Below are 24,432 nucleotides of genomic sequence, written 5' to 3' on the forward strand. Positions count from 1 at the left end.
TTTAAGTTTCAGATACATTAGACGCGCTGTGACGTCCTCATACTATAGCCATCGTGCTTATAGTTAACAAAATCAATAAATATTGATGACGACCTCTAAAATTCGCCCGTTATATACAGGACATACAAAAGTATACACGGAGTACAAAATGAAACTTTTCCATCCCTTCAGCGGAAGTGATTGCACAACAGAGAGCTCTAAAATGGGGACAAGTGATGGAAACAAATGTAAAGGGAACAGTTTTGCCTTTTGTTGTAAGAGTGAGAAAGAACGGAGGTGAATTTTGAAATTCTCATCTTGTTCAATATTCAAATGTTTATTACATTTATTATAGAGCAACATCATTTCTCTTTACTTATTAAATGCAACTTAATTTTTCGCTTGAATGAATATTTTTCTTTGAAATTCATTCTCATTTGCGGATAAAATCGTTTCTTTCAAAGAATATATTAAATTGAAACTGAATAATCAGAGATAAGTCGAACAATAAATACTCAAAGTTCATTCCAAAATAATATTGCCATGTAATCTGTGATAGGTGAAAAAAATTAAGGAAGATTAACTCTTTTTCCAAGAAAAACTACTTTTTCTGGATATTTCAAAACTCGATATTTCACGAATGCGTAAGTGACCGAAGACACGATCGTTAAGAAATAAAATGTAGTTTTTTTCCGTTATCACCAAATGACTCAATGTTATCTCTCTGATCCATTTCAATTTCTTTTCACGTGCTTATGGGACGCAGAGGTAAGTGGGCACGCACACAGAATTTTGTCGAGAGAAGATGATCGCTAATTTCAAAGGAAGATCGAAAGCTGTTGGAGTGTTAGATAAGAGGTGGACAGCAGGAGAATACAAATAAGATAAGCGATAAACACGATGGAGACGAGCAGAGCAGCGACGCATTCCTAAAAGATTGAATCTTGTGAATCCCGGGGGTCTCCAAGGCAGTGGCGTGGAGAGAGGGGAGGTCCGGGGGGTCCGGAAACCCCCCCCAAAACATGAGAACAAAATAACTCGCCTCCATAAAAGAAAACAAAATATTGAAAATTCATTACTTTACAAAAAAATCTAAAAAATAAAGTTTTTTTCAATAATGAAAAATATTAAAATTAGTGTAAAACCTTCTGTTTAGTACCCTGTTTAAAAAAATTCCTCCTGGTTTCGGACGCCGCCGGACGAAGTTCCTTGCTATCTTACTGTTCCAAGGTAACGTTTACGACTCGGTTGCCCGATGATAATGGACATTTATAGGGGTGAAAGATGAGAAGACAGTGCGGAGGGAAACCCGACGTAGGCTATATTCCGCTTTTAACTAAACGCACTCATGTGACAAAGACTTCACATTCCTCCTGCGAACGGATAGTTGTACTGAACTTGCCCTACAGAAAGCAATTTATATTTCCTGCAGACATTTTCCCAGACTCCCTGATTCCTAGGGAGGTCACTTCCAACTACCCCCGAAGCATATTCCTTGCTACAGCACTGCAGTACTGCATAGGCCGCTTTATGAATATAATGGAAAAATATCCTTTGCTGGTGATAGCACTAAGGAAGATGTGTTCGGAAAAGGAAATAATTGGAAGCACATTTACAATCAAGAATAATTTTTTTGATACTATTCAATTATTTCCATTATCATTGGGGATGGGTATTGTGCCGATATTTAAAAAAAATAAACAGAAAAGGTTTTGAAAATACTAATTGTAGTGGGGTAGGAAAAAAAATGATCCCAATGCAATTTGTACTGCCACTATCGCTCAAGTGAAATTTGTATTTATAGAACTATTTGTTGTTAAACATTGTTCGACGGGAAAAATTAGAACAAGACAAACAATCTCCATTTTATCTCCGTTCGAATAAGTGACTGATATACTGGTGTCCATCCTCACGAGCTGGTATCATGACGGCAGTTACTTTTTTGTGAACTATGGTGAACAATATAAGGCGATGCATGTTGGAATCATTCCGTGAGTTCCTATTAACATTTATTCACGGCATGAAAACAGTAAACGGAATTGCTTTCAAAATACCCTACGCAATACAAAAAATTTGTATTCAGTGGGAAAAAGACAGCCAATTTTCAGATTGGATGGGTAACTCAAATGAACAGTTGAGTAGAAGGACATAATATCGATATAAATAGGAGTGAAGTGCTCATCTTCAGTACATATTTTTTGCATTGAAAAGGATTTGAATCCTTATTTGAAATGCGATTGACTGCAGACATTGAGTTGCATTGACATTCAGATTGAATGAAGAAAAGTAGGTCAAATTGTCGCAGAATTGCTGTGGCTGAAATTTCTGGGAAAAAATTTCATACAGAGGTAACGTACACTGAAAACAGAAACTGGTTAGAGAAAAAGAGAAGAATAATGAGACCATTGTATGAGTAAAAATAATGTGTCATCGAGTTTGATATGAATAATTAAATAAAGCAAAGGATACAAGAAGACAAAATGCATCAACATTTCTATCTCAATTATTATTGTATTTGTAACTCTCCGTTTAATTATTCATTATAATATTTGTGTAACTCTTCAATTAATCGCACTAAATGTTTACTTGATAAGTATTTGAAGACCGCCTCACGGTTGTGAAGTTAAAAATAACTTTTTATGAGGAAATTCGAGGGAAGTTCCATTTTTTTACGCGTTACTCCGACAAAATTCCATTTAATTGCTATCATTGACAGTGATAATAGCTAAACGCACATATTTGCTATAAATGACTTGCAATCACATGTCTGAATACGTATTTTTTCGGTATTTTTCTTTCTAAGGATACTTCTTAAAACGTGAAGACTCATTTGGTTCTTTGAATTAAACGATTTTTTACACTTTCCTAATGTGGGGTGGCTCTAAGCAATTGGTCAATACCTAGCGTCTCAAAATATAGCGGTAGCTTCAGGTTCAGGCATAAAGGAAACCTTGTAAATAATCTTAATGAATGATTAATGCGAATTAACCATGCATCAACAATCATAAGAAACATGCTATTTATTAACGGAAAAATTACCGCACGCGTTTGCCGAGTAAGAAATGCACCGAAAAAATATTGAGCCCGAAGGGAAGTAATTATACACTTCTTTAAACGTTCATCCGTAATTTTGTATCCAAGCAGTGACTGAGGGAAGAATTCTTGTTCTGAGTCGTAATGAAAAGAGTATAAAAGAGACTTATCTGTTATCAAATCTTGATCATGTTTGAGACGCTAATGGGATGTATCTCTGAAGCAAACAGGAAACATTACTTAAAGATTCGATAACGTTTTTGGACCGTAAGAAGTCATTGAAAATGATATTCTAGCCCATCTTCAAAATTCTCATCGCTCTGCAAGCATTTCAACTCTCGTGGCTAAACTCAGCGTCCAAAGATAAATGGAGAATCAGGAGTCTCTAATCTCTCCATTTTCGATATCTTATCTCCGCCTCACATTGACTCTGCCTTCACCTGCTTTTGTCACTTACGAGGAAAGGACTCCCAACATCTATCTATCGCAAACGCCGCTTTAGAGAAACGATGGAAAAAAATATCCATCGCACTGAGAGAAATGGGTTCACTTATAGACAATATGGGAAATAGATTTACAACTTGCGTACATTTAATTGAACGTTATTTCCCTTGATTATTCCTTTATATTAAGAGATATTTGTTGTACTGATAACTGAAGAAATCAAACTCATTTCAAATTTCAGAGGGGGATTTTTGCATTAAAATTCAAAGATTTTCATAAATTATGTCTTTCAATATTTCATTGGATGCAGCGATATACGCTTGGTAAGAGCTCACTTTGACTGTGCAAATATTTAAATGCCATTTTATCAATTTACTCGTATTTTATAACATTGAACTGATAATGATAGTGCACAAGAAGAGTTGTCCCAACGAAATTAATTTAGGTATTTGCAAGCGCACATTTGTCTTTTGTGTTTTTTTACATTATAATATCATAAACTAAATTCACTTCTGCCTATTTGCATAATAGGTGACCCCACCTAGTCGCGTTGGAATATTTGGGATGAATATTTACCAAAACCTATTACCTGCCCATGTACTGTGCTGAGATATACTTTGGCATATACACGAATATTTCTTTTTCGAAATCCATTTCCTTCGGTGACTGGACATGTCACTTACAGGAAAAAATTAAATTGTAACTTAATAATAAGAAAAATCTAATAAATACTAGAAATTCGCACCAAAAATAATCTTTCCAAGCAATCTGTGATAGCTGAAGTCAATTAAAGGGAAGTCCCACTGTTATATCTGTAAAAAAATGCTTTTTCTGAATAATAAAGAAACTGAATATTTCATGAATGTGTACGTGACTTAATGCACGATGGCGAAGACATTAAATCACATTTTTTTTCATTTATCTCCAGATGAATCGTTTTGCCATCAATGTTATCTGTTTGGTCGGATTTAAATCTCTTTGCACATGCTGTGGGACACAGGAGTAAGTGGTCATGTATGCAGAATTCCATCTAGAGGCGATGGCGAATATCTAAGAAAGATAAGGATATGAGAGGTGTACAGGAGGAGGATTCGAAGGAGATAAGAGAGAAAGAAGAAGGAGAGGATAAAAAGCGACGGGGCATTCGTGAAATATTGAGTATTTTGAAGGGAGGTGTGCGCCATTTCAAAGTAAATTTTTGCACAGCGGAGATTTTAAATGTTTGGAGCAGACGAGGGAGAGGTTAAGTGCCATATTGAAGAGCGTCACTCGAGTGTTGATTTCCCCCCACTCGTCACTCCAAGTGCACTCTCGGTCGCCACTTTGGCATTCCAAGACGTCACTCGAGGGACGTTGCTCCCTCGGGCTGCCCTCGGACACGAGTGACGTGCGTCGGACACTCCGAGGGGTCACTCAAGTGGAGTGAGCAAAATTCAAGATGTCTACCGTTATCACCTCGCATATTTAAAGCGGAATATTGGGAGTAAAACGATATCCACAAATAAAATTTAATTCCAGTGATTTAAATAAGGCATGATTAAACGATTACAATTTAATTTAGAGGCGTCAGTCGTTTTAATTTAGTTCAACTAACGTTCTTTCCGATAACCCGTTGTGTCCACGAGTCCGGCATTTGGCATAATTTGTAATCAGATAATAATTACTGATTTTACGAATGGAAATCTATATGATATAGTAAATATCATAATCTAAATGTACTAATTGACATTTGTTCATCATTTTACTTATGTTATCGGCTCTTATTCAAAATAATGCTAAAATATTACGGGGACCTTACCGACTGGCTTTGATTCGGCTTGGGGTGCGATTCGTAAATCAACTTACAATTGCAATATAAACCACTGTTAATAAAGTATGGTTGAAAGTTAAACAATATAAATGTATTTTGTCCCCTTGTATGACATGGAACGCATCATTAATATTCCCCGAAGAAATGTATTTTTCATTAACTTTTCGCATCGAGGTTCAAATTTACAGCTCTTCACTGCTGCACTTGAGTGACGGAAGAAGAAAGGGTAGTGCGGAGGAAAACCCGGCGTTAACACTTCGAGTACCGGCCGCTAACTTTAAAGCCCTACTAAAAAATCCAGCCCTTTTTACTAAATTCGCAATTTTTTTAAAACATTAGCATAAAAAATATATTGCGATATATATGCATCCAAATATTTATATCGATATGTATAACAATGAAATGGACGTTGCTCTTTTTTATGAATGAGTTGAATAACCTTCGTAGCTAACTTTTAAATATATATTTTTTAATAATGAAAACCTACTGTTTTTGAAAAATAAAAGAAGTCACGAAAAATGATGTACCGCCATAAAATGCATAATATTTTTTATTTCGCTCGATTTGAAGTATTTAAACCATGTAAATCATACAAAAGCATTGTTCCAAGCAAATAATTCAAAAACCTGGATGACAAAAAGGGTCACTGCACCCTCAACGAACGGTTCTTTCCTCCAAAGAATTTTCACACAAAGTAGGCTGAGATAAGGGAGCCGGTGGCTACAGAGGATGCAATCATCAAAAAATGATTGTTTTCTTCGCACCTCTGCCAACCAAGCAATCAAATACGTCTTTGAATCGTGATTCTGCGATAAAAAATATCGATTTTTGTTAACTTTGCTAAAATGGCCATTTTCCGGTGGTCCACAGCCACGTTTTTATTGCATGCATGTTTTTTTCTAAACTTTAATAGATTTGCAATAAGAATTCCAGGCCATTCGCAAGTTTTGTCTCTGCAAGAACAAGCACGTATTTCTTGCACTATGCGCAATGTTTCTTGTATGCTGCATCCTGGTGATATATCACCCCTTGCCAAACATCCTAGAGGTTGTGTGGATGTAGAATGCCATGCTTTTAAGGAAGAGCTTAAAAGGCATAAACGCCATTATTTCGAGTTCATATGGAACTCACATTGACTACTCATTTCACATATTTATTTTATCTTAGTATTTTTTTGTTTTTTTTCGTATTTTCTGATCCTCTGATAGGATATTTCTTTGACACAAAAATTAAACTACTCGACGATTCGATTATGTTTCTGTGTGATAAGAAGCCATTCAAGTCATTCAGGAAGTTCTCTGACAGCAGCAACCAAATTCTCATCGCTCTTTTTACTCGATTTCGACTCAACGGGTTAACTCCTGTGTCAGGAGAAGAAATGGAGAGTAATCGAAGACGTAAAAGCAAATTTAAATCTCTCCTTGTCTCCCTTTAAATATCAAAAATCTCCCCTTTTGCGATATCTTATCTTTCCTAAAATTACCATCAATAGATATGTATATTAGGGTGGGTCGAAAAAAGGTTTTTTTTCCTGATCAAATTTGCCCTATGCGGGAAAGTTGCGAAATGATATAAGGATCTCGCACACAAATTTTTTTTTCAAATCGGATAATATTAACCACTGCCGCCCGAGCTCTAAAGTTTAAAATTTTGCGAAAAATCAGGCTGATTTCTCAATCAAACGGCTATGAAGATGAATTTTATGAAAATATGGGATGATGGATAATATCAAAGAGTGGATACATGTTTATAAATTATGAAAATGAAATTTGAAGTATTTTTGACCAAATCTATGGTTGAAAAAATGTCTATGAAATAACAACAAAATTGGAGTATAGACCACCCGCACAACACAACTCATTTTTTCCTACATAACTAAAATTCCATTTTGGGGGCTAAATTGCAGGTAAAATAATATTTATTTCGATTGAATTTCATTTCTTATCAAATAAGTCATCATATGGTAGTAAATAACCCCACAAAAAGTAATAATGAGGTAAATTATTTGAAATTAACTTCAATCATAATGACGAATAATGTACCTGTAGAGCTATTTTCAACAAGAAATTCAGCCGAGGCTGAGAAAAAACATAACCTGGACACCAAGCATTTCACTTAGAAGCTCTCTGCTAGTTTCGTAAAGAAACTACCCAGAACTCACCACGAGGAAGAGGCTACCATCGAGTTCCACCCGTGTCCCCCCAGCCAACCTTCCGAAGGACACGATTGTGAAAGCACATCAATTACTCTGACAAAATTATTTTGTGATTTTTTTTCGAATTTCGGCTGAAGTTCTCCGTCTCTTATGCACGATAATGCCCATCCATGATTGCGTTCTATACTGCACACGGATTTTGATGCTAACAATATCATTTGTACCATCCTTTCAACTGCTTGTGTATGGCAAGGAAAAGGTACTTCTAATACAGATCTTTCCGTAACAAGGTCTTCCAAGTTTTTGTTTGTCATCCCAGCTACTATTGGTGGTTGATTTACCTCAATTGGTTCCCAGTCAACCGATTAAATATAATTTTGAGCATCGAAGGTTAGAAAGATTTTCTGCTTTCCCGGGCTGAGTGAAGATTTCTCGGGATCGCCACCGGGTCAGGAACTCCAGATCTGCCGTCGTTTCGATATCCGACTCGGTCATCGAAACGTCGGCAGGAATGAGTTCCTGACCCGGTGGCGATCCCGAGAACTCTTCACTCCATCGAAGGTTAGCTTTGGAAAATTCGAATTTCCTTAATTCCTCCTGCTGAGTTTCTCTTGATTTCAATGTATTTGTAATCGCCATTGTACGGATTTGTCTGCGTTCATCGGCTAACATTGCTAGCAGAATATTCTCTGCGTGAGCAAAATTTCATTTCCCTGAATCATAGAGTAGCGGCGTTATTTGATGTCTCTATCTATATGGTTCATAAGAAGAATCATGTTCATAATATGCTTCGGGCCTTCTGTTCAATATTGTCTCAATTTTATTGAAAACCGCATTGGAGCGTAAACTTCGATAACAAATTTTGCCAGGGTCATCAGTTCTTTTGAAGGTGCTGAACGATAGTTAATTGCAATGAAGCAGGCAAACAAACCAATGCAAAGGTCTTCTTATGGCCATTTCCATTCTCCTGATTACTCCGGCATGGCTTCCGGTGTTAACCTCAGTTCCATCGCACACAATTGCTTGGAGTCCATCGATAATGATCATTTCCTCCCCTAGAAAATTCGTTATGGAATCTTAGAGGTCAATAGCTTTGCTGACACATGGGGTGATATGCCATAAGTAGCGTAAACCGGGCTCTTGAACGAGAGTTACATGTTCCTGACCTATTGTTTTTCACTTTGATTGACTATAAACGAAAGCAGAGTCTTTCCTCTCGTCGAAGTAAAGCGCTCACAGTTTAACAGTCCCCACATTCCTCCGAAGAGACGTGCGCAATCTTTCTCTTTTCCTTCTAACTTTGTTCTTGTCAACAAAAAGTACATTGACTCCTTGAGTAACCAACCCGATATCTATTAGGTGCGCAGATGCAAGTGCTGCAGAGGAATGGTTTGATATGCAGAATTATTCACAGGATGATGCAAATCTTGGCAATTTCAAATTACTTACACTAGCCTTTTTTCATAAAATCCTCTCCTTCACTTGCATTACATCACTCTCCGTTCAATGTCATTTCATCACCTGAGTCTTCCGTGCAGAAGTGCTATGACAAAAAATGGGGTGGAATATTCGGGTGTTCCATTTTTCCTTCCAACCTGCAAAGCCTCGTCTTCCTATTATTAGTCTCCTGCACATCGATGGCGCCTATAATCATTTCCCTACCACTTCTCTGTCCTTAGGGGATTCCCATTATAAACTAGGCATTTTCGAAAGAATATCACAAACAGAATCAGTCTCACTAAAGCAATTTACATGCCGCAATATCAAAAAGCTGACGTGCGTGACGAAGAAAGTCTTGCTTCAGACCAATGAAAGCATTCTTGTTGACAGATCGAATAATATTGCGATTATTTCCATGATTTTGAATAATTTGTCAAACAATTTGCCTATATCCAACAACTGGGATAGAGGATCTATGCCAAATGCCTTCAATGGCATAAGTCACTGTCTCCCCGATTCCCGGCAGAGAAATAATGGTATTTTAACTTTCTTCTTCAATGTACCGAGAGTACAAAAAACTTTCATCATCTCTTCATAAGTGGGCAAATCATTACCCATGAAATTTTTGGGTGCAACAAATATCACGCACTCCACTCCACGGTACGCTTTCCCTCTATTCTAACTATTGCGTCCATCCTCCCGTAATCCTTTGGAAGGTTGGCTGGGGGGGACACGGGTGGAACTCGATGGTAGCCTCTTCCTCGTGGTGAGTTCTGGGTAGTTTCTTTACGAAACTAGCAGAGAGCTTCTAAGTGAAATGCTTGGTGTCCAGGTTATGTTTTTTCTCAGCCTCGGCTGAATTTCTTGTTGAAAATAGCTCCACAGGTACATTATTCGTCATTATGATTGATGTTAATTTCAAATAATTTACCTCATTATTACTTTTTGTGGGGTTATTTACTACCATATGATGACTTATTTGATAAGAAATGAAATTCAATCGAAATAAATATTATTTTACCTGCAATTTAGCCCCCAAAATGGAATTTTAGTTATGTAGGAAAAAATGCGTTGTGTTGTGCGGGTGGTCTATACTCCAATTTTGTTGTTATTTCATAGACATTTTTTCAACCATAGATTTGGTCAAAAATACTTCAAATTTCATTTTCATAATTTATAAACATGTATCCACTCTTTGATATTATCCATCATCCCATATTTTCATAAAATTCGTCTTCATAGCCGTTTGATTCAGAAATCAGCCTGATTTTTCGCAAAATTTTAAACTTTAGAGCTCGGGCGGCAGTGGATAATATTATCCGATTTGAAAAAAAATTGTGTGCGAGATCCTTATATCATTTCGCAACTTTCCCGCATAGGGCAAATTTGATCAGGAAAAAAAACCTTTTTTCGACCCACCCTAATGTATATATCATAGCCATATGGTGTACATATTACGTTAACGTGGACCAAAAGTATTTATTTTTGGAATTTTAATTTATCGCACAAAATTTTAGCCATACGGTTCGCATATTTAAATTTTGGCATTACGTTTTCGACAATCATCGCCTCAAAGTCTCAATATGTTTTGATTTTCGTGTTCCTTAAGGAGACATTGTAGACATCGGTCTAAAGAACTAACTTTATTGACAAATTTTAACACCGAACAGCCTAACATAAATTTGAATGTGTTTAAAAGTCCCGATGGTAATATTCACCTCTTCTTAAACACACAATTCTAACGGTTAAAATGAAATAACAATAAATATGATGGGTTCATATATTTTCCCGACACGGAAATTTTTTAAACTTCCATTTCCTTTGCGAAAATTACACAGAGGAAGATAGCATTCACCTTGTCCGGGTTTCGAACACATATCGCCCGAACACATATCGGTGTTGGGCAGGGTTTGAGTATTCACGGACATGCACTGCTTCGTTTAATACTTCCACATCTGCACAACTTCATGCGAGCCACCTCTCGGGTGTTTGGCAGGGGGTGACCAATCACCAGCATGCGGCATGTAAAAGAATCCCCACCAGTGCGCTCTCCAATGGAACAATGGATAAATGAAAGCATGCAATTTTCATCTACGTAATACACTGCGAGCCACCACCAGGGTGCTTGGCACGGGGTGTTCAATCATCAACATGCAGTAAGCAAGAGAACCGATACGTGTACACCACACAGTCATAAAATGATACGCGTAATAACAAATTATATACGCGCATATTCCTGATAAGGAAAAACTACCAAATGTTAGTTATTCCTACGGATAATCCATGCAAGTTTATAACATTGGAGACAACAAAACCATGCAAAGAGTGGACCTAGTGATGACGCCACATAGTCTATCAAAACGATACACCGCCGTTGCCACCCATAATGGCACAAGGAGTGATTTATGTTCAAAATGTATGTTTTGCTGTATATTTACTATAATTTCCTCGTGATAGAAAGGGTTGTCCTTGAACCAATGAGGATTTATTCCGATACATAACCAAGGACTCGCCCGGAAAAATTCGATACGGAATGTGATTTGGTGCGCTTGAAACCTTGGAGAGGAGATTTTGTTCGCGATCTGGTGATCCGTGTCGGAAAGAAATTGGAGTGTAATTTGAGATTAGAATTCCGTATTGCAATTTTAAACAACATGGCAAATGCTATAATTAGTTAGTCTTTATGAGAGACCCTATATGAGAGAGCTTTCGTAATAATTAGATACTAACGTTAGCTTTTATGTCCATCGAGATATAGGCTTAAAAACTGTGGTAGAACGCATGCCAAGAGGAGGTGCCAGGAACGTGAAAAGTCCTATTAACATTTTTCCCTTTATAACATTGTTCTAAATATCTCCTCCCCACTAAGTACTCGTTCCATCGATACCTTCAGTCTCCTTCTTATCTCATATAGAACCTACCACCCTTAACCCACCACGTCCAGCACTACATACTTCCTCGTAACATATTGAAATCTATAGCACTGGTTTCATCCTCCCTTCTCTTATAAGCACTCGCTCCATCCATACCTTCGCTCTCCTTCTTATCTCATATAGAAGTTGCGACTCCTAACCCACCATGTCCTACACTTATTACTTCCTCGGAACATGTTGCCATCTAAAGCTCTCTTTTCATCATCCCTTCTCCTCTTGGCACTTGCTGCATCCAAACCTCCGTTCTCCTTCGTATCTCATTTAGAATCTGCCACTCGTAACCCACCATGTCCAGCACTTCATCCTTCCTCCAAGCATATTGAAATCTATAGCACTGTTTTCATCATCCCTTCTCCATTAGGCACTCGTTCCATCCATACCTTCTGTCTCCTTCTTATTATATTTAGAAGCTGTAATTCCTAACCCACCATGTCATGCAATTCATACATCATCGTAACATATTGCCATCTTAATCACTGTTTTCATCATCCCTTCTCCTTTAAGCACTCGAACCATCCATACCTTCGCTCTTTTTCCTATCTCATTTAGAAACTGCAACACCTTACCCACCATGTCCTGCACTTCATACCTCATCTTACTACATTGCCATCTTTAGCACTGCTTTCACCATTCATTATCCTTTAAGCACTCGCTCCACCGACATCTTCGGTCTTATTCTTATCTCATTTAGAAGCTGCCACTCCTTACCCACCATGTCCTGCACTTCATACCTCATCGTAACATATTGCCATATTTGCCACTTTTTCATTATTCCTTATCCTTTAAGCACTCGCTTCATCGCTACCTTCGGTCTCCTTCTTATCTCATTAAGAAGCTGCCACTCCTAACCCACCATGTCCTGCACTTCATACCTCATCGTAATATAATGCCATCTTTAACACTGTTTTCATCATTCATGATACTTTAAGAATCGTTTCATCGACACCTTTAACTTCTTCTTATCTCATTTAGAAGCTGGCGCTCCTAACTCACCATGTCCTCCACTTCATACCTCATCGTAACATATTGCCATCTTTAGCACTGTTTTCATCATTCCTTCCCCTTTAAGCACTCGCTCAATCCATACCTTAAGTCTTCTTATTATGTCATTTAGAAGCTGCCACTTCTTACCCACCAATTCCTGCACTTCATACCTCATCGTAACATATTTCCATCTTAAGCACTGTTTTCATCATTTCTTCTCCTTTAAGAACTCGCTCCATCCATACCTTTGGTCTCCCAATCTCAGTTATAAGCTGCCACTCTTAACCAACCATGTCCTGCACCTTATACCATATCTTATCATATTGCCATCTTTAGCACTGTTTTCATCATTCATTATCCTTTAAGCACTCGCTCCATCCATACCTTCGGTCTCCTACTTATTATATTTAGAAGCTGCAATGCCTAACCCACCATGTCCTGCACTTTATACCTCATCACAACATATTGCAATCTTTAGCACTGTTTTCTTCATCCCTTCTCTGTTTGGTTCTGAATTTCCCAGACAAAATCGAGCCTCGCCACCTGTTGGCGATACCACGAATTGTCGGGTTTTCGTTTCGTTTTTGTTTTTTTGGTCACTCCGAGAACGTGAGTGAATTGTGCAGTCGTCCAGTGAACTTTGCAAGCGCATGGTTGGAGAGCAACCCAAGGAGAAGGAGCCATGTCGCGCCCCCGACGGGAACAGCAGCGGTGAGTGGTATACGCCACCACGGCTCGACTTTGATTCTAGCAATATACAGTCCACATTTATAATCACGTTCGAAAGTGATCATATGGTCCTTCGGGCCGGATTTGTCGTTGTAGAATCAGTGTTGGTGTTAGAATACTTTTGGTTTTCCCTTTCTTGGTTGGTTTTATTAGGGAACGTTGAAAATGCCTGCGATCGACGATGTAGAGTTTCGTATTGCATCTCTCTTAGCGAAGATGGGTCGTATTGATAATGTCGCTAAAGATTTCGAAAAGAGTTCGAGTGATTTAAAAAAGAGGAATTTATTGCGAGCTTTGACAGACCACGTTGATAGTCTTTTGGAGGAATTCAATTAGGGTATTTTGAAATTAGCCTCGTTGTACACGAAACAGTTCCCTCCCGTCGAAAAGGACAAGGAATTGCGTAAGTCTACGGAGGAGTTAGAGGCTATGTTTTTTAATACTAAGGCAATTCTTCTGACATATTTCCCAGATATAGAGCCACACTTAAGGTGAACTTGCGACCCCATCTTGCGACCGGGGAAAGTAATTCAACTCATACCGTAGCTCTCCCTAAGCTCGATTTTGTCGCGTTTAATGGCGATTTAATGCAATGGCAGTCATTTTATGATGTATACCTATCTGTCGTTCATGAAAACTCGTCCTTGAGTGACGTGCAGAAATTTTTGTATCTCAAATCTATTCTTAAGGGGGAAGCAGATTCGTATGTTTCGCCTTTACCTGTGTCCTCGGCGAATTACTCAGTCGCGTGAGAGAGTTTGAAAGCGCGCTACATGGAATCAAACAGGTTGACTAAGGCCTATCTGGAGGCTTTGTTCGATATCAACCCGATCACCCGGAAAGGTCAAGCTATTCGTATTTTTTGCACATTAATTACCGAGTATGTTGGTGTGTTAAGCGCTGTGGGGCACAATGTCGAAAGTTGGTCGGCCCCAATGCTTTTAATGTTGCGCCGCAAACTCAATTCCGTGTTACGGGAGCGGTGGGAAAAGGTAGCGCTCAACGTTGGTGAGCCTTCCCTACAAAAATTTTTTGATTTTTTAAGTGAGGAAGCCAAGATTTTGGAAGTAGCCTCATCGTTTCATTCAGATATTGGTCTGAATAAAAGGCTCCATAAGCCAATGCAATCTTTAAGAAAGTCTACTAGTATGGTTGTTAATACTGATAGGCAAAGGGTTCAGAAATCGTGCCCAAATTGTTCGTTGCCGCATTCTTTGGAAAAATGCAGGAAGTTTTTGAAATTGTCAGTGGGATCACGGCTAAGATTAGTGAAGGCTAAAGGGTGTTGTTTAGTTTGTTTAAGCCAAGACCATTATTTAAAATATTTTGAATTCAAAATGCCATGCCCTAAGTGTAAATAGCCTCACAATGAATTAATTTGTTTTGCCAATCGTGAGGGCTCATGTTCGAAATTAGATAAAGATAATACTGCGGTAGAGCAGAAGCAGCAAAACCCTCGATTAGTGAGCGCAGACCCAGATGAGACGAAAGAAAATCCAGTTCGAGAGGTGTCTTCTTTCCAAACGTGCACTCATCGGTTGGGGTCTGTCGTGATGCTTGCGACTGCCAGGGCGATCGTATTGGACATTAATGGCAATGGCCGCGTAATTAAACTCTTGCTTGACACTGCAAGTCAGGGAACCTTTATCACGGAATCTTGCGTTCGAAAGCTACGGTTGAATTCCAATAAAAGTAGAACTCCTATTTTTGGGTTCGGAAATAATAATTCCGTGATATCATCTGGAATTGTCAGTTTGAAAATGAAACCTTTGTCTGAAAGCACGTTGAAATTGGAAGTCAAAGCTATGGTGGTTCCTCATATTGCTCAATGCCCAAAATTATCGGTCTTTAATAGATCATGGCCTCATATAAAGGGGTTGAAACTTGCGGACCCGAGCTATTACGACGAGGAAGAAATAGACGTATTATTGGGGGCAGAATGGTTTGCACGCGTGGTAGTTAACGCGCCGACAATTGGTCCTCCAGGGACACCAGATATTTTGCCAACTGTTTTTGGTCATTGCCTAATGGGGAAAATTGAAAATAAAGTAAATCAAATCCGAGTGTTCTGCTCAACACTTGGTGATAATATTGAAGGTTTACTGCGAAAGTTCTAGGAGTCTGAGGAACCTCCTAAGAGATATCAGTGTAGTCCAGAAGATGATGCTTGCGAGCAGCATTTTAAGAACAATATTTCTCGTGAATTGAAACAGTATGTTGTTCGTTTACCTTTTATCTCATCTACCCCTGCATTGGGGCAAAGCCATGGTTCCGCGCTGCAAAGGTTCTATATGCTAGAACGCAGCTTAACCAAAAACTTCGCTTTACGCTCGAAGTATAACGAATTTATGAAGGATTATTTTGAGCAAGGCCATATGATTGTGACAACTAGTGCCCCATTGAGAACATCTTATTATATTCCGCACCATTGCATTTATCGTTCAAAGGCGGAATTATCGCGATTTAGAGTGGTTTTTGATTGTTCAATGTAAACCACTAATGGCATATCATTGAATGATGTGTTGCATAAGGGTCCCAAATTACAAGTGGATCTAATCGACATTTTGATGCGCTTTCGATTGCATGAGGTTGTGGTGATCGGTGATATACGCCAGATGTATAGAAATATTAAGCTACACCCGGCCGATTATGATATGCAACGAATATTTTGGAGATTTAGTCCCGAGGAAGAGCTCCAAGAACATTGCTTGACCACTGTGACTTATGGAATGAAATCAGCTCCATTTTTGACAATTCGGACACTTCATCAGTTGGTTTGCGATGAAGGCGCAGAATTTCCACTTGCATCTCGAACAATTCGAGAAAATACTTACATGGACGACATAGTTTCTTCAGTTCAAACCATTGACGAAGCATTAGTATTGCAGAGCCAATTAAAGAAGCTTTTAGATCGTGGAGGATTTGAGTTGCGCAAATGGTTGAGTAACCAGGTGGAACTGCTAGAGAATGTACCCTCAGAATTTCGCATTCTGAAGCCAGAGTGTTTTACTTTTCAGCATGAAAACCAACCTGCCGCTGAAATTTTGGGTTTGGCATGGAATCCTAGGAAGGATAAATTTTCATATAAGTTTGAGGCTGGATTTGGTGTCATCACGAAAAGAACCATATAGTCGGAGGTGGCTCGCGTATTTGATCCACTTGGATTTATTAGCCCTGTCACATTTTATGGAAAATGGCTCATCCAGCACCTTTGGCATTGCGGACTTGAGTGCGATGACACTCCTCCCGAAGAAGTGGTTGTCAAATGGAAACAATTCCGACATGAGCTACCACTCATTTCGAAATTTGAATTACGTCGTTGCTTGAAAGTAGACTCGGCAATCGACCTTCAGTTGCACGCCTTTGCGGATAGTTCGGAGAGGGGATATGCGGCGGTGGTTTATTTACGAATTGTGAATTCCGACCAGACGGTTGCCACGTCATTACTGATAGCTAAGTCTAAGGTGGCACCGATCAAGCGAATATCATTACCTCGATTAGCATTATTAGGTGTGGTTATGGCTACTAACATTATTGATTACGCAAGAGATATATTGCTCCCTCACTGCGTAATTTCTGATGCTGTCGTATGGAGTGATTCAATGGTTGCTCTTCATTAGATCAAGTCATCTCCTCACCGCTGGAAATCATGTATCGCAAACAGAGTCACTATGGTGCAAGAGAAATTATCTCCGAACAAATTTCGGTATGTTCCATCAGACTCAAACCCTAGTGACATAGCATCGAGAGGAGCCCTTCCTCGTCAATTGATCGAGGACGCAGGTTGGGTGACGGGCCCGTTATGGCTGAGTGAACAATCGGAGGCATGGCCGAGGGCTCCCAGCCTATCTCGCCAAACGGATCGTGATGCCCTTGAAGTGGAAGCTCGAACAATTAATCTCCATACGGCACTAGAGGAAAACACGCTGACTTGGTTGCTGATGTTTTCCTCATTTTCACGACTGAAGAGGATAGCAGCACATTGGGTGCGATTCATTCATAATTGTAAGCACCCTAACGAGAAACATATTGGTTATCTCACTACTGGAGAGTTGGACCAGGCTGAGGTGCGGCTGGTAATCTTAGTGCAGCGAATTGAGTTTCAAAAGGAATTAGATTTATTACGGAAAGATGAAGTGCCAAGTCGCCTAAGAAAATTGAACCCATTCATCGATGAGGAAGGTGTCTTAAGGGTTGGAGGCAGATTGAAGCATGCCAAAATTGCATTCAGCCAGAAGCATCCAATGTTGCTTCCAAGTTCTCATCATTTAACGGCTTTGATTATCGATTATTATCATGAGACCTGCCTACACCCCGGGTCACTTCATTTGCACTGCCTTATCCAGTCGAAATTTTGGATCATTAATGCTAGAGACGTTGTTCGTCGAAGAGTATTGCACTGCATTAAATGTTTTCGTGCAAACCCCAAACCGAAAGAGCAGTTTATGGGTAATCTACCGCCCTCTAGATTGAAAATAATGAATGCATTCTGCATATCGGGTGTTGACTCTGGCGGGCCATTTGCTCTAACAATGTCTAAAATCCGAAATGCTAAGATATTAAATGGATATATTTGCTTGTTCGTTTGCTTTGCAACAAAGGCAATACATTTAGAGCTTGCTTCGGATTTAAGCACAGACTGCTTCTTAGCCGCGCTAAAGCGGTTTATCGCTCGTAGAGGCGCTGTGACAGAAATCCATAGTGAAAATTGTACAAATTTTATAGGGGCACAGAGAAGGATGGCGACTTGGAGGAAAGTAACGTCATCAACTGACTTCAATGACAGAGCCGAACGATATCTGGGTGGAAGAAGAAGAGGGTTTTTTTCCCCCGATTAGCTGAGGGAGGTCAAGGATCGGAGAATGGAAGGGAAAAACATGGTCATTAGTAATAACATCTTTCCTACAAATGGCAGAAACGATGTACAACTGTTCCCAGATATCCATTTTTTTCCCTTTATTAACTCGTTGCAGCATTTCTGGGATGAAGTCAGCCCGGTGTCCATCTTCTAGGAGGTGTGCCGCGAACTGGGATTTTCCTTCCCTGTTTTCAAAGTCCCTCTTATGCTCTTCTACCTTCAGACTTCCCCCCGTCTCCTTCATCGTTTCTGCCATTAGTAGGAAAGATGTTATTACTAATGACCTTGTTTTTCCCTTCCATTCTCCGATCCTTGACCTCCCTCAGCTAATCGGGGGAAAAAACCCTCCGAGCACCTGAAAACAGTCACCTTCCCCCCTCCCCTACCTCAACCCAGACCAACGGTCAGTTTAGATTCCCGCCCCTCCTTTCCACCCCACCTTCACCCCCATTTCTCAAATGTTTGGAGTGTGCAAATTGTGTATACGAATTGGTATGGTTAATTTCTTGGTTTAGTTTATAAAATGCTGCAGTGCAGCGAAACATGTTGACTCCTGTGTAATAAAAATATTTTATGTGCAAAGTGGAAAGTGTTTCACTTCATATCTCATAATGGATCTCCACAAAGTATCTGCCTCATCCATCCAATTCATTTAGTACTTTAGTTGATAAATTAGTGTTTCGTATTTGTGAACCTTTCCGAGGCCTACCCATTCCTATTAAGTCTCCATAATGGCCCCCTTGGAGTGAAGAATAAGCAATCCTTTCCTTTTTTGTTTTGTCTTTCCCTTTCCTTACCCAAAGTTGAGGTTGGTTTAGTAAAAGTTGAACTATATGATCTCATTCGAAAGGTGAAGTAATATATGATTGTTTATGTATTCGATATTAATTTAATTGATAATAACTCTTGTTTTTTTTTGCTTTGGAACGTTGTTGCAAGGGCGGCGGACTGTTTGGTTCTGAATTTCCCAGACAAAGTTGAGCCTCGCCACCTGTTGGCGATACCACACGCATTCGGGTTTTCGTTTCGTTTTTGTTTTTTTTTGTTCCTTCCGAGAACGTGAGTGAATTGTGCAGTCGTCCAGTGAACTTCGCAAGCGCATGGCTAGCGAGCAACCCAAGGAGAAGGAGCCATGTCGCGCCCCCGACGGGAACAGCAGCGGTGAGTGGTATACGCCAGCCCGGCTCGACTTAGATTATAGCAATATGCAGTCCACAATTATAATAACGTTCGAAAGTGATCACCTCTCCTTTAGGCACTCGCTCCATCCATAACTTCGGTCTCCATTTTATCTCATTTTGAAGCTGCCGCTCCTAACCCACCATGTCCTGTACTTTCTACCTCATCTTATCATATGGCCATCTTTAGCACTGTTTTCATCATTCCTTATCCTTTAAGAACTCGCTTCATCCATACCATAAGTCTTCTTCTTATGTCATTTAGAAGCTGCAAATCTTACCCACCATGTCCTGTACTTCATACTTCATCTTATTACATTGCCATCTTTAGCACTGTTTTCATCATTCATTATACTTTAAGCACTAGCTCCATCAATATTTTCCGTCTCCTTCTTATCTTATTTAGAAGGTGCAACTGCTAACCCACCATGTAAGGCATTTCATACCTAATCATAACAAAATGCCATCTTTAGCACTGTTTACATCATTCCTTATCCTTTAAGCACTCGCTTCGTCGGTACCTTCGGTCTCCATCTAATCTCATTTAAAACCTGCCACTCCTAACCCACCATGTCCTGCACTTCATATCCTATCTCATTATATTGCTATCTTTAGCACTGTTTTCATCATTCGTTATCCGTTAAGCACTCGCTCCATCGGTACCTTCGGTCTCAATCTCATCTCATTTAAAACCTGCCACTCCTAACCCACCATGTCCTGCACTTCATATCCTATCTCATTATATTGCGATCATTAGCACTGTTTTCATCATTCCTTATCATTTAAGCATTTGCTCAATCCATACCTTCAGTCACCTCCTTATCTCATTCAGAAGCTGCCACTTCTAAACCATCAAGTCCTGCACTTCATACCTCATCGTATCATATTGTCATCTAAACACTGGTTTCATCATTCTTTCTCCTTTAAGCAACAAGTACATCGACATCTTCGGTCTCCTTTAATATCATTTAGAATGTGCAATTCCTAACCCACCATGTCCTGCTCTTCATACCTCATCGTAATCTATTGCCATCTTTAGCACTGTTTTTATAATTCCTTTTCCTTGAGGCACTCGCTCCATCGACACCTTCGATCTTCTTCTTACCTCATTTAAAAACTGCCACTCCTTACCTCCCATGTCCTGCACTTCATAACCTATCAAAACATATTGCAATGTTCAGCACTGTTTTCATCATTCCTTCTCTTTAAAGCACTCGCTCCATCCATACCTTCGGTCTCCTTGTTATTATATTTAGAAGCTGCAATTCTTAACCCACCTTGTCCTGCACTTCATACCTCATTACAGCATATATCAATCATTAACATTGTTTTCATCATTCCTTCTATTTAATGCACTCACTGCATGCATACCTTCGGTCTCCTTGTTATTATGTTTAGATGCTGCAATTCCTTACCCACCATGTCCTGCACTTCATACCTCATTGCAACATATATCAATCATTAGCATTGTTTTCATCATTCCTTCTATTTAATGCACTCACTGCATGCATACTCCGTTCTCATTGTTATTATGTTTAGATGCTGCAATTCCTAACCCACCATGTCCTGCACTTCATACCTCATTACAACATATATCAATCATTAGCATTGTTTTCATCATTTCTTCTATTAAAAGCACTCACTGCATGCATACCTTCGGTCTCCTTGTTATTATATTTAGAAGCTGCAATTTCTAACCCACCATGTCCTACACTTAATACCTCATTACAACATAAATCAATCATTAGCATTCATTTCATCATTCATTCTATTAAAACCATTCACTGCATTCATACCTTCGGTCTTTTTTTATTATATTTAGAAGGTGCAACTCTTAACCCACCATGTCCTGCACTTTATACCTCATTACTACATGTATCAATCACTAGCATTGTTTTCATCATTCCATCTATTTAAAGCACTCACTGCATGCATACCTTTGGTCTCCTTGTTATTATATTTAGAAGCTGCAATTCTTAACCCACCATGTATTGCACTTCTTACCTCATAACAACATATATCAATCATTTTTTCTGTTTTCATCATTCCTTCTATTTAATGCACTCACTGCATGCATACCTTCGGTCTCCTTGTTATTATATTTAGAAGATGCAATGCCCTACCCACCATGTCCTGCACTTTATATCTCATTTAACATATATAAATCATTAGCATTGTTTTCATCAATCCTTCTATTTAATGCATTCACTGCATGCATATTTTCGGTCTACTTGTTATTAAATTTAGAAGCTGCAATTCCTAACCCACCATATCCTGCACTTCATACCTCATTACAAGATGTATCAATCATTAGCGTTGTTTTCATAATTTCTTCCATTTGAAGCACTAACTTCATGCATACCTTTGGACTCCTGGTTATTATATTTAGAAGCTGCAATTCCTAACCCTCAATGTCCTGCACTTCATACCTCATTACAACATATATCAATCATTAGCATTGTTGTTATCATTCCTTCTATTTAATGCATTCACTGCATGCATATTTTCGGTCTCCTTGTTATTATATTTAGAAGCTGCAATTCCTAACCCACCATGGCTTGCACTTCATACCTTATTACAACATACGTCAATGATTAGTTCTGTTTTCATCAATGTTTGTATTTTAAGGACTCGCTACATCCATACCTTCGGTCTCCTTGTTATAGTATTTAGAAGCTGCAATTCTTTACCCACCATGTCCAGAACTTCATACCTCATTTAAATATATACCAATCATTAGCAGTATTTTCATCATTCCTTCTATTTGAAGTACTCGCTGCATCCGTACATTCGTTTTCCATTAATATTTTTAGAAGCTGCAATTACTAACCCACCATGTCCTGCACTTCATACCTCATTACAAGATATATCAATCATTAGCATTGTTTTCATCATTTCTTCTATTTAAAGCACTCACTGCATGCATACCTTTGGTCTCCTGGTTATTATATTTAGAAGCTGCAATTCCTAACCCACCATGTCCTGCACTTCATACCTCATTGCAACATATATCAATCACTAGCATCGTTTTCATCATTCCTTCTATTTAAGGCATTCACTGAATGCATACCTTCGGTCTCCTTGTTATTACATTTAGAAGCTGCAATTCTTAGCCCACCATGTCCTGCACTTCATACCTCATTACAACATATATCAATCATTAGCATTAATTTCATCACGTCTATTTAAAGCATTCACTGCTTGCATACCTTCGGTCTCCTTTTATTATATTTAGTAGGTGCAATTCTTAACACACCATGTCCTGTACTTTATACCTCATTACAACATATATCAATCACTAGCATTGTTTTCATCATTCAATGTATTGAAAGCACTGACTGCATGCATACCTTCGGTCTCCTTGTTCTTATATTTAGAAGCTTCAATTCTTAACCCACCATGTCCTGCACTTCATACCTCATTACAAGATATATCAACCATTAACATTGTTTTCATTATTCCTTCTATTTAATGCACTCACTGCATGCATACCTTCGGTCTCCTTGTTATTATGTTTAGATGCTGCAATTCCTTACCCACCATGTCCTGCACTTCATACCTCATTGCAACATATATCAATCATTAGCATTGTTTTCATCATTCCTTCTATTTAATGCACTCACTGCATGCATACTCCGTTCTCATTGTTATTATGTTTAGATGCTGCAATTCCTAACCCACCATGTCCTGCACTTCATACCTCATTACAACATATATCAATCATTAGCATTGTTTATCATTTCTTCTATTAAAAGCACTCACTGCATGCATACCTTCGGTCTCCTGGTTTTTATATTTAGAAGCTGCAATTCCTAACCCACCATGTCCTGCACTTCATGCTTCATTACAACATATATCAATCTTTAGCATTTTTTTCAGCATTTTTTTCTATTTGAAGCACTCACTGCATGCATACCTTCGGTCTCTTTGTTATTATATTTAGAATGTTCAATTCCTTACCCACCATGTCCTGCACTTTATACCTATTTACAACATATATCAATCACTAACATAGTTTTCATTATTCCTTCCGTTTAAGGAATCACTGCATGCATACCTTTGGTCTCCTTGTTATTATATTTAGAAGCTGCAATTTCTAACCCACCATGTCCTACACTTAATACCTCATTACAACATAAATCAATCATTAGCATTCATTTCATCATTCATTCTATTAAAACCATTCACTGCATTCATACCTTCGGTCTCCTTTTATTATATTTAGAAGGTGCAACTCTTAACCCACCATGTCCTGCACTTTATACCTCATTACTACATGTATCAATCACTAGCATTGTTTTCATCATTCCATCTATTGAAAGCACTCACTGCATGCATACCTTTGGTCTCCTTGTTATTATATTTAGAAGCTGCAATTCTTAACCCACCATGTTTTGCACTTCTTACCTCATAACAACATATATCAATCATTTTTTCTGTTTTTATCATTCCTTCTATTTAAGCACTCGCTACATCCATATATTCGGTCTCCTTGTTATGATATTTAGAAGCTGCAATTCTTTAACCACCATGTCCTGCACTTTATACCTCATTACAACATATATCAATCATTAGCATTGTTTTTATCTTTCCTTCTATTTAAAGCACCCACTGCATGCATACCTTTAGTCTCCTTGTTATTATATTTAGAAGTTGATATTCTTAACCCACCAAGTCCTGCCCTTCATTACTTATTACAACATATATCAATCATTAGTACTCTTTTCATCATCCCTTCTATTTTAAGCATTCGCTATATCCATACATTCGGTCTCCTTGTTATTATATTTAGAAGATGCAATGCCTTACCCACCATGTCCTGCACTTTATACCTCATTACAACATATATCAATCATTAGCATTTTTGTCATCATTCCTTCTATTTAGAG

This window comes from Ischnura elegans, chromosome 13 (assembly GCF_921293095.1).
Source record: "Ischnura elegans chromosome 13, ioIscEleg1.1, whole genome shotgun sequence".
Classification (NCBI taxonomy): domain Eukaryota; kingdom Metazoa; phylum Arthropoda; class Insecta; order Odonata; family Coenagrionidae; genus Ischnura; species Ischnura elegans.